Genomic DNA, 9,169 nt, shown 5'->3' on the forward strand with positions numbered 1-9,169 from the left:
GGGAATTATCAACAGTTCCAAAAACTAAGCAGTGCTAGCGTTAAACCTTCATACTTCTACTGGAAAGCAAAAAAAAAAAAAAAAAACATCTAAATCAGGAAAAGCCTATGACAATGGGATATATATATATATATATCCATCCATCCATCCATCCATTTTCCGAACCGCTTAATCCTCACTAGGGTCGCGGGGGGTGCTGGAGCCTATCCCAGCCGTCTTCGGGCAGTAGGCGGGGGACAGCCTGAATCGGTTGCCAGCCAATCGCAGGGCACACAGAGACAAACAACCATCCACGCTCACATTCACACCTAGGGACAATTTTAGAGAGTTCAATCAGCCTGCCATGCATGTTTTTTTTTTTTTGGAATGTGGGAGGAAACCGGAGTACCCGGAGAAAACCCACGCAGGCCCGGGGAGAACATGCAAACTCCACACAGGGAGGCCAGAGCTGGAATTGAACCCGGTACCTCTGCACTGTGAAGTCGACGTGCTAACCACTGGACTACCGGGCCGCCCATATATATATATATTTTTTCTAGAAAGCAAAAAATTAAAGAGAGTCAGGAAAAGCCTACTAGAACAACTTGTCTTTATTGTAGGTTGATTAGAGGCACTTTATATATTCCCACAACACACACTCAAAGATACTCGCATGCAGGCTAACCGGCCAACTGACTCCAACTCCTGACATCACTCACTGGGCCACACCCCTTAAAGGCACACATCCAACAAACAGATTGGCCCACAGCCTACACAGCAATTACACTTGATGAAAGCATTTATTTCTATTACTTTCTCTTCCGGAAAGCGACTTGCGTCCTTTATGCACCAGTTTCACGACACTTTCACATGAAACTATCGTCAGCTCTCCGGGCAGGAATGATAACAAACTCTCGAGCGGTGACTCTGTGTTTGGATTTCAGAAGTTGAGAACGCTAATGGGGAAAATGACTCTCTTCTTAAAAATCATTATCATAAACATGCTTTGACCCAGAAATGTGGGCCACTGACGCAAAAGCCTTCCTGCAAAGGGAAGTAAGTGCTTATCGCCTGATTCATTATGTCTAATTGGTGGCGTAACGGCATAACGGACCAGCTTAATCACGTTAGGGTGTCTTCTTCTGGAGAGCATTTCCAAAGGTTCTTCAAAGACCGACTCAGCTGAGATTTTTGGTTGGGTGACCTTTGGAGTGACATCTGGGTCATTTTTGGCAGGGCGTGGCAGTTTTGTTTGGTGATTCGCCATAAACCACAAAGCTGTTGAATTCTTGAAAATTCATTCCTGAAAGCCAGTTTCACACTTCATGTACGTGAAATTTTGGCGACATATATCATAATTAGACCCCGCAAAAAAGTCTCAAGAAGCCATACCCAAAAGAACACATGAAGTCAGCCATTTGGTTTGAAGTTGCTATTTCTGGATAAATTTTGAGTTTTCCAGAGATTCTTTAAATGTGAACTTGTCCAACAGAATTTGTCCAATTGCTACTAGATTTGAACCTTGCAGACTGGAGTCTAGTGACTGGATCCGATGCATGATGCTAAATTGCAAAACAGTTTCGTTTTCACTGCGTGTGCGGCAAACGTTTTTTGATGACTCGCCATTCAATTCAAAACTCTAATAAGTTGAGTTTGTAAATACAACTCGCAAAGCCAGTTTCACCTTACAACATGAAATTTTGGTAGGCGTGTCAATCATGAGTAGACCCACAAAAAAGTCTCAAGACGCTCTGACGTCCGACAGAACAGAAAGTCTGTCATTTTTGGTTTGAAGTGACGACTTCCAGCAACATGTGTGAGGTTTTGGATCGGCATTCTCCAGACTTAATCCCTATCGACCACACAGTATACTGGAATAATGAAATTGTGTCAAACCCAAATCTTTTCAGTCTACGGATAAGACAAACTCCCGATTCCAATACTTTGGTCGGAAAGTGACACGAGCGAAACGGAAAATGCTCTGTTTAGCGTTCTGAGGACAAGACAGGCTCCTTGTCTCGATTATTTAAAGGGGTCGTCAAATCTTCGAATCGGGACAAGTTAGGTGGCGGGTGCGGGAAAGTGGGGGTGACAAAAAGGACAAAAGGCCACGTAAACATCATGACCAAGCATAACAAGTCTGGGAATGAGGCCGCCGAGCTGAGAGGATTACGGCTGCTCGCTGACACGCTCCAGACTTTGATCCGTCAGTCACGGCAACATGCTAACACCTGCAAAAACTAACTTCACTCAACAACAAAAAAAAACCCGAAGTAAGTGTCACATGTAAAGCCAGCGGCGGACAGTAACAAAGTAAATTCAGTTAAGTACAGTACTTATCTCGATTTGTACTTAACTTGAGTGAATTATTTTAAACTTTTTTTATTTGACTCCACTCCATGTTGAAAGACATATTTTGTACTTTTAACCTGAAGGCTTTCTAAAAAGTACTTGTTACTTTTGTATTGCCGCATTCCATACACCGTGTTCACAAGGTTATTATTCTTAACAGGAGTGACGTTTCTTTCTAAGGTAACTAGAAAAAGAAAAGGAATGTTGGTCCTTTTGTCAGTTGAAGTTTGTTTCCATCCACGAGTTTCCGTAGTTAAAGGCGCCTGATGGAAATTTAATGGAAGTTTGACGAACACTTGTCAAATACGAAATGAGCAACACCTGACAAACGCATAATGGACGCTTGCCAAGCAGAAACATCATGGGCGCCTGATGGACAAAAGCCAAGTAAAAAGCCAAACAAACTCACGTAGCTAATCCATCAGCCGCTCACTGAGGTATAGACGGATTCACCCGGTGTGGTCGGCCTCACACAGGTCCGGACGAGTGGCCGGCCAACCTCTGATCCCCTTGCCGGATTCGACTAATTGGATCATTCCGCGGCGGAGCCTTCAAAAGGCCGAAAACCAGATAGCCGCCAGGGCCAGATGCGAAATGGCTAATTAGTGCCAGCGGACATCCCAGGACTCCCAACAAGTACACAATAGTCTTCCTCATGACTCCCTCCGTTTTCTAAACTATGTTATTACCTCCTTCAAGCCCATTAAATTGACATTCATGCTTGTTTCCAGCATGACATAGAAATGAATAAATGGGTACATTTACAATTGGAACTACTGGCTAGCCTTAAGAGCTTCTAGCTTAATCGGCTAACACGGGGATTGGGTTGTTTTTTTTTTTTAAATTGACAGTACATTGTTTACCTTGGCCGAACCCAGAGATTTAGCATTTGCATTTTTTGCTAACAACGTAGCTGCATAGCGACACCCAGAGGCTGCATTTACACGCGCATATTAGCTGTGATATTTTCCTACATTTGAGTGATAGCAGGAATGTGTTTTAACATCGTTTTGGTTTCCAAGCGTCTTTATCTGCACAGCATGTGGAAAGTCAATATTTTCCTTGGGGGTGGTAGCCCCGTCGGTACCATCTACAAGGCACTTAAATCCCACAAAGCAGATGATCCTGTAACATTTACGCTGACCCCCTTTATGGAGGGGAGGGATTCCGACAGCGTGACGGAGGGTCTCATTAATCTAATTTATGAGAAGCATCAAGTCAGCTGCCGCTAGGCAGGCATTAGCTCGCTGGTGCTGGGCCAATGAGGAATCAGTGTTGTGGCTAATGAGGCCCAATGTTTTTTTTAAATTTTTTTTTATGCAGGGCTCAGAAACAATATAGTTACCATCAATATACTTTACTATCCAAGGGGCTCTAGATGTAGCAGATTAATTGTAGTCATAAACAAAGCAATAAAGTGTGTTAAAACATAACACACATAAATCAAATGAAAGACCTTTTGGCGAAAAGCTGCTCTCCGTCTGCTCTAACTGAGCAGCTAACAACTAGCTTTTTTGGTTTTTTATTTTTTGACTAAAACTTAAAAACTCACAACAGTTAATGATGCTAATTTAGCAGCATATGACACCTGTCATGTAGCATTCAAATCAAAGTCCTTTGGTCACCGAATTGCTCGGCATTGACTCAGTGAGGAAGTAGACACCTACCAAAATAAGAGCCGCACCAATGCTCAACATCCTCCTTTCCTTTTCGAATGCAGCAGATCATACCTATCAAAATAATGTACTAAATATTCTTTAAATCCATTTAAAACATGAATACATTCATTTGAACTAACACGTTTTGGGGGGACGGCTAAACTTTTGAAAACATAGCTAATCTTACTGGGCTTTACACACCCCCACACACCCCCACATCCATAACTATTTTTGACAGGTAACATCATGGATCACACTCCCCCGTGCTGAAAGCATATTTCTACGAAAGCCAAGGAAAGGCCATACTTTCCAGAGATCTTATCGGATTCTTGATTGACGGATGTAGAACTCCACTCTCTCAAAATGTGTCGGAGGTTAGCACGTGAAGGTGACCAAAACGTCAAAGAGAAAGTTCATGCGGTTGGACAAAATGAAGCCGAATGATTGTTTGGCAGCGTTTTTATTAGTGACACGTTCCTGGCAACGACGCTACGAGGACTTTTTTGTTTTGTTTTGTTTTAATGTGATTACTGCGCGGTCAGAGTAATTGCTGGACTAGATGTGTCAGAAAGTAAAGCCCCCCCCCCCCCCCCCCCCGTGACACCGAGGCGGGGTTCACGTGATAGAAAAAGATCATTATGAGGTTGAAGATGGGGAAAGCGGTGTGATGCTTCTAATGGCGAAAAGTAAAAGTTCAAGGAACACAAGCTGTCTATCCTTAATTTGAGCCCAACGTCTCATAATTAAAATGAATCAAATCCTAATTACAGTGATCCAATTGGGAATTTGAGGGGACTGTACCATAATTTGTGTCGGGATTCACGTGTAGCGTGTCATATGGGAACTCGAGAGAGTCACATCGGAAGAAAACCGGTGTGAATCATTTTCATACTTGGAGCGAATAGGACCATCCCATAATCGGAGTGAATCGTATTGTCTGAATTTGTGTCGTATGAGGAGTCAAATGGATCGTGTCGTACGGGAACTGGAGGGAATCACCTCGGGATTTGAGCACATGATATTGATTGAAAATCCAAGTGAATCATGTCATTATTGTCGCGATTCTTATGGTCATTTGAGTCAATTGGATCATACATGGAGTGAATCGTATAAATGGAACGAAGCGTATTGCATCGTATCGGAATTGCCGATAATTGGACCGAATCATATTGCACCATAATAGAATTGAATCGTATCGTAACTGGAGTGAATCCTCATCAAATGGATCATAATTACTGTCAAGCGAATCTCTTTCATTTGAACTCATCATCAAACGTAGTGAATCAGATCATAACTCGAGTGAGCCCGCTGCCACCGCTGCTCCGTTATTTGCATGATTTACATAATTATTTACATGATTATTTACATGCGCGTCACATTCTTGGCAGAAAAAAAAAAGAAAAAAAGCGCTGCTTAACAACTGCCAAAACCACTGGCGTTCCTGTGGAAAAACTCAGCGACACGGCCCCTGATGTCTTTTATTGACATCCAAATATGGTCCTAAAGGCATCTTCCCGCCCCAGAGCCGCTGTCGTCTGTCACACCGCTGACTGCTGGAGAAACAATTTGAATAATAGAAATAACATGTCCTCTCATTCAACTCTTGGAGAGTAATAAGCATCCTGCGGGTTGAAAGAAGTGGTATTGAACGCCGATCCCCGGGGACATGCTCTCTTCTGTGCAATGGCTTGTCGGGACACAGGCACTGTGAAAGCACTGTGATGTCACCACCTTGATCATTTTCAATCATGTAGCCCACACACAAGGTTCGTATTGAAATCTGAGTGAGTCGTCGAGTCCTTTCAGCGACTCATATACGGCAGATGATAGTTACCATGAAACAATAAATGACCACAGTACCCCAAAAAGCATAACCCTCACCGTGACACCCGCGAGCCGGGGGTGGAGCAGCACCGTATTGCGGACAGCTCCACTTCCAGTCCCTAAGCCACGTGGGAAGTCACATCCGAAGACACGGAACATTATCCGGCTAAGCTGTGTTGCAGAGGCTCACAGCGTTTCATTTCATGTAGCTCAACCGGTCGCTCACACCCACTTGATCCAGTCGGCGCTGAAGACCATCCTCGTATAAAAAGAGCATTAGCCCGCAACCCTGTCGAAAATCATCGGCGGTGTCGGGCCAGATCAATATCGCAGGAATGTGAGATCCACAAGCCCTTTCTTTTGTACTTTCTTGAAGCCAACTAATAATATTTTGGCCACCAGAAGACTTTTTTTAAGCGGCTGCCTTCTCATGTTGTGAAATCTGTTTGTTACGGCCTAACGCACGTGATGGTAAAACTACAGTTGTGGCTTCCCGGGGTTCTCCAGAGAAGACCTCCTCTGAGCGACATTATCCAGTTGCTACCAAATTAAAACCTTGCATGTAAGGCAGAGGGAGGACATGAAATTGCGAAACATTTGAATTTTCGCAATTGGGTGTAAGTGGAGCAATGGCGGTCAAGTTTGATGACTTGCTGGAAATCATAAAACTAACAAGTAAACCACAATAGCTTTTTTCTAGCACATTAAACCCCGAAAGCCAGTTGGAGTTAACAACATGAAACTTGGGATAGGCTCCTCGCGACCCGAGTGAGGATAAAGCGGTTCGGAAGATGAATGAATGAATGAACTTGGTAGGCATCAAAATCAGCCATTTTGATATAAAGCAGCCATTTTAGGCCAACATTCTAATAGTAATGTTGAATTGGACTGAGCAACATGAAAATTGGTTGGCATGTCTATCAGGAGTAGACCCACAAAAAACATTTAAGAACCCATGCCCAAATAAAAAGAGAAAGTCAGCCATTTTGCTTTGGAGCACACTTTTGAGAGTGTGATAGTAAGAATGAAATAGGTCTCTGCCACGTGGAATTTGGCAGGCAGGTCTATCATAAATAGACCCACCAAAAAAGTCTCCCAAAAAGCCATCGCTGAAAAGATACAGGAAGTCTGCCAATTTGTTTTGTCATTTTTGTGTTGGTTGTTGTGTGTTGGCGTCTTTGTAACAAGAAAGATGAGGAGATGTGGAGAAGATGGTGAGAAGTGAGGTGGCAGGTTAAACGCTGCCCCTGGGGAGGCCGGCTTTGCTCGTTGAGCCGAGGCCTTCTGATTTCATTAAGAGCCTCTGTCTGTTTGTGTGTGTGTGTGTGTGTGTGTGTGTGTGTGCGTGTGTGTGTGTGTGTGTGTGGGCATGTGTGTGCGCACCCTGGCTTTGGCTGCTGCCAAGCAGGGGCTGCCCAGCCAACTACGGTGGGGTCCTCTGGGGGACATTTACATAACGCCAGGATCAAGAAAAGAGGAGAAAGAAGAAGAAGAGAGCGGGAGGATGAGTGGACTGTATTTGGTCATTCGTGGCTATCTTGAGCCTGCGGTTGTTTGAATGCGGGAAAACATGTTGGTGAGAGGAAAACGTGTGTTTGTGATTTTGTGTGTGTGTGTGTGTGTGTGTGTGTGTATGAATCACTGGCAACCAAACAAGGACACGCATGAAGGAATATGCCCCATTCGCTGATGGCTTTTCATCCTTCTGATGAAGTCCATGTTTTGCATACACAGTATATGCGCTGTAAACACATCCGCCTTATTGACAAAAAATATGAACGCACACCTCTTTAATCAATTCAGGATTCACCCCTAATGGATGAGTTAACGTTGGATGATCGTATACATCCAAATTTGAGGGAACAGATTGGGGAAGGTCCCTTTTCTCTTGCCAGCGTACAAAGCAAGCTTGTTGCACAATCTTATATTTGGCCACAAAAAAATGTTTTCAGGCACAAAAATTCTTTAACCCTTTCATGCACCCTGTAACCTGATAACATGATAAGATAACCGACCACTGTAGTAACCGCTGTCCCTCAAGGGTTAATTACCTCCCCCAAAAAATGTGAGTGAAATATTTGGCCACGCCGGTGACATTTTCCCCCCACGGGAATAAATATATGATGTCATTAAAACATTAGATTTGCTCATAAAAAGCTCAGCGTTTGTGTTTTTTGTAGATCTTTAGTTTGGTCATGTTTTCCCGGCGTCGCTCTTTTTCACGTCTGTCTGGTGAGGTTTTTGTGTCCGCCTGTTCTCGTCAATCCGGTTCCTTGTGTTATCCAATCAGGTCCCCTCAGTCATTCCTTGTCTCGTTCGTCGTCGTCGTCTCGCCAGTATTTAGTGCCTTGGGTTGTTCTTGGTTTCCTTTTGACTTTGTCTGTTCCTGTTCAGGAGTCACGTCTTCCCAGCGTTTCTTGTTTCTTTTTCTCTCTTTATCAAGTTTATCCCCACCTTGAATAATAATAATAATTATTATTTTTGGACTCTAATTGAGTGTTCTTGACTCATTCCAGTACTTTGTTTGTATTACAGCGCAGTGGCATTATTATATATATTTCTTTAAAATGAATTGCTCTTAAAATATTTTTACTTGAGTGCTTCAGTGCTCCAGTTTTACGTGTCTATGATTTTTATTTGATTTTTTTTGTTACAAAAGGGCTCACGTTCGATCACAAAAATATTCCTAGTAAAATATGTTTTGCCTCGGTGCCCTCGTTTCCCGCGTCAATGCTGTGCTGACACAAAATATAGAATAATGCATGTTGCCAAGAACAAACTGGCACTAAGCTGTTGGTGTTCCGACACTTTTGTTTGTTTTTTTAAGATCGCGCCTCCTCAGCCAATCACAGCCGGTCTGCATTTGGGGCCGCGACCGCATGATGATGCTTTTCCTTTGTGGTGATGCTGATTAGTGGCTGGGGAGATTCATGCAGCTATTTATATAGATTTATATATATATACAGTATATATATATATATATATATATATATACATATATAATGGGCGGCCCGGTAGTCCAGTGGTTAGCACGTCGGCTTCACAGTGCAGAGGTACCGGGTTCGATTCCAGCTCCGGCCTCCCTGTGTGGAGTTTGCATGTTCTCCCCGGGCCTGCGTGGGTTTTCTCCGGGTGCTCCGGTTTCCTCCCACATTCCAAAAACATGCATGGCAGGCTGATTGGATGCTCTAAATTGTCCCTAGGTGTGAGTGTGGGCGTGGATGGTTGTTCGTCTCTGTGTGCCCTGCGATTGGCTGGCAACTGATTCAGGGTGTCCCCCGCCTACTGCCCGGTGACGGCTGGGATAGGCTCCAGCACCCCCCGCGACCCTAGTTCGGAAAATGGATGGATGGATA

Source organism: Hippocampus guttulatus, chromosome 11 (assembly GCF_054856545.1).
Source record: "Hippocampus guttulatus isolate MCC_2025c chromosome 11, RoL_Hgut_1.0, whole genome shotgun sequence".
Taxonomy (NCBI): domain Eukaryota; kingdom Metazoa; phylum Chordata; class Actinopteri; order Syngnathiformes; family Syngnathidae; genus Hippocampus; species Hippocampus guttulatus.